The following is a 3,438-nucleotide window of genomic DNA, read 5'->3' on the forward strand; positions in this document are numbered from 1 at the left end:
ATACCAGTGCACCCAGATGCAGCGAAGGCAAGAGTTCGCTTCAAACATAGTTACCGATCAAACGTAAACAATTACCTCAAAATGGGTACTCGAGCCCAAAAATCCCAAGAAAAACATGAAAAAATAGCTTGAAATCGAAAAGTGTTGATGCGGGAATAAAGTTTGTCTTCTTCTTCTTTTTTTTTTTTTTTTTTCAGAGTAAATTTTCAAGATTTTTAAAAATAATAGTAAAAAAAGAATAAAAGCCATTTTGTTTGGTGCAAAAAACACCTTGAAATCGAAAAGTGTTGATGCCGGAATAACAATTTTTTTTCAAGGTACATTTTTAACACTTTTTATTAATGACATTAAAAGAAAAAATATCGTGACTCTGAAAAACTTTGAATTTCAAATGATTTTCAAGCATGACATTAACGATAAAATATCACATCTTTGAAAACCCTTAAAATTCCAACGATTTTTAAGCATGACATTAAATTTAAAATATCACTTCTTTGAAAAACCTTAAAATTCCAACAATTTTCAAGGATGGTGCCAAGAAAAAAAAATTATAATTGTTTTCAGCCATCACATTAAAGATAAAATATCACGACTTAGGAAAACATTAAAAATCTTGACAATTTTTCAACCATGGAATTAAAACCAAATATTATGACTACAAACAATCTTAAATTCTCAAAATATTTTAAGCATGACATTATGGAAAAAATTTATGACTAAAAAAACTTAAAAAATGAACACCTGAATGAAAGAGTTATTATACCAAGAGTAATTTTTTTTTAAATGCTAAATGTATAGCAATTTTGAAATCTTAGCCTAAAACAACTTGATACATTGTGAAAAAAAATTAAAATCAACTATCAAATTGCACATAATGGGATCGAGTTGCTAGACAAGCTTCAACACATACCCTACAACATATATATGAAAGATACATAAGAAAACAAAAATTCAAATATTGCAAAAAAAATTAAAAAAAAAATAAAAGTAATAAAACATTAAAAAACATGACAAAAAAATCAAATATAAAAAATATATAGTAATGACATAAAAAAAAAAAATGTAAAAAAAATAAACCATACATGTAAAATTAAAAAAAAGAAGAGTAAAACAAAACAAAAACCAAAAAAAAAAATTACAAAAATAAAATACAGCATTAAAAAAATTTAAAAACTTAGAAAAAAAAAATCCCTGGCAAACCTGAGGCCCAACTAGCCAGGGGTGGCAAGGGGATGATACATGAAAAAATTTAATTTAATTTCATAAAATATATTAAAAAAAGTAAAAAAAAAAACAAAAAAAAATAAAATAAAAATTAACTTGTAAAAATGAAAATTAAAAAAGAAAAATAAAAAAATATATATAATATAAGAAAGCAAAAATTAAAATTAAAAAAAGACCATTTTTTAAGTTAAAAAAATTTAAAAATAAAAATATCATTTAAAAAAATGTTAAATAATTATCAAAAAATAAAATAAAATAAAAAATAAAATTCAAATTAAAAATAAAATAAAATAATTCAAAACAATTAAAAAAGAAATTAAATTTACAATTTAAAAAAATTAAAAATATTTAAATTAATTTTTTATTTTTTTTAAATTATATTTAAAATAATAATAATAATAATAATTAAAACTTAAAATTAAAAATATTTAAATTTAAAAATTAAAGAAAATAAATAAATAAATAAAATTCAAAAGAGAAAAAAAAAGCTTAAATTAAAATTAAAAAAAATTAAATTTAAAGAAAAATAATAATAATAATTAAAAAAATAAAAATAAAAAAAGACTTTAAAAAACAAAAACAATTTAAAAAAAAAAAACAATTAATAAAAAACAATTAAAAAAGATAAAAATTAAAAGAATAAATAAATACAAAACAATTTCAAAATTGGGACCTCGCACACCTCCTTCCCTTACCCTCCCCTCCCCACCCTCGACCATCTTCCTCCCTTCCCCTCCCCTCTCTCTTCCCCCATCTGTCCCTCATCGCACCCCACTCCCTCACCCCCCTCTGCTCCCCCTCACCCCCGTACCCTGCCGCCGTCCCCTCTCCCCTCCCACACCCAGTCCCCACTCCACCCTCGACCCTCCCCCTCTCTCTCCTCCCCTTGGCGCCCCCCTTCCTCCCCTCCCCTCTCCCATCCGCCACTCCGCCCGCACCCCACTGCCCTCCCTCACCCCCCTCTACTCCCCCTCACCCCCTTACCCCCCTCCCCTCCCCGCTGGGGCCCTGGTGGGGAGGGGAGGGGGCTAAGGGTGTGAGGGGGAGCGAAGGGGGGTGAGGGAGGAGGGTGTGGTTGGGGCCGGGTGGGGGAGGTGAGAGGGGAGGGGTGGGAGGGGGTGAGCCGAGGGTGGGTGAGGCAGGGGAGGACCAAGAGTGGGGAGGCGAGGGGGGTGAGGAAAGGGGGGGAAGGAAACGAGGGTGAGGGACAAGAGAGGGGACGGGTCCAGAGGGGGGTGAAAGAGGGCGAAAGGCAAGATGTTTTTTTAATGGTTTTTTATTTTATATTTTTTTATATTTAAAAAAAAATTAATTGTTTTATTTAAATTGTTTTTTTTTTTTAATATTTTTTTTTAAATTGTTTTTATTTTTTAAATTGTGTTTTTAAAATTGTTTTTTATTTTTTATTTATTTGTAATTGTTTTTTTTTATATTGTTTTTTTTTAAACTGTTTCTTTTAATTGTTTTGATTTTTTTTTTTAATGTTTTTTCTTTAAAATTTGTTTTCAAATTTTTATAATTAAATCTTTTTATTTGTTTTATTTATTTTCTTAATTTTGTTTTATGTTATTTCTTTACTTTTATAATTTTAATTAAAAAAAAAAATATATTTTTAAATTTTTATTTTATTTTATTTTTATTTTTATTTTTATTGGTTATTTTTTTATGTTTTTGTTTTTGTAATGAGGTTTTTATTATTATTATTATTTTTTAACTTAAAAAAAATGTTTTTAGATATTTCTGTGATTTGTTTTTCTTTAAAGTATATACATTTTTTTGAAAAAAAATCATTTTTTTTTTTTCATTAATTTTTTATTTTTTATTTTTATTTTTTTATTATTTTTTTTAACGAGTTAATTTTGGTATTTTTTTTTACATTTTTATAGTTTTTTTTTGTCATGTTTTTATTTTTATTTTTATTTGTGTGTTTTATTACTAACATGTTTTATGTTTTATGCTTTTTTTTTTGTCATGTCTTTTATTTTTATTTTTGTTATTTTTTCTAATTTTTATTTTTATATTTTTTTATGTTTTGGTCAAGTAAAAGTGGAGCATTCAATTAACCGCGGGAAAGATTACATATGTTACATGTCTTTACAAGTATAAAGACCAGCAAGGGCAAACCCGTTGATGATTAACCTGAAACCTTAAACATAAATCTTACACAAAAACCTTCGCCCATTATCCAACCTGATGGCTATTCAATAGGACCCC

This window comes from Pinus tabuliformis, chromosome 2_2 (assembly GCF_031772625.1).
Source record: "Pinus tabuliformis cultivar Carrire ecotype Pingquan chromosome 2_2, CPIR1, whole genome shotgun sequence".
Lineage (NCBI taxonomy): Eukaryota > Viridiplantae > Streptophyta > Pinopsida > Pinales > Pinaceae > Pinus > Pinus tabuliformis.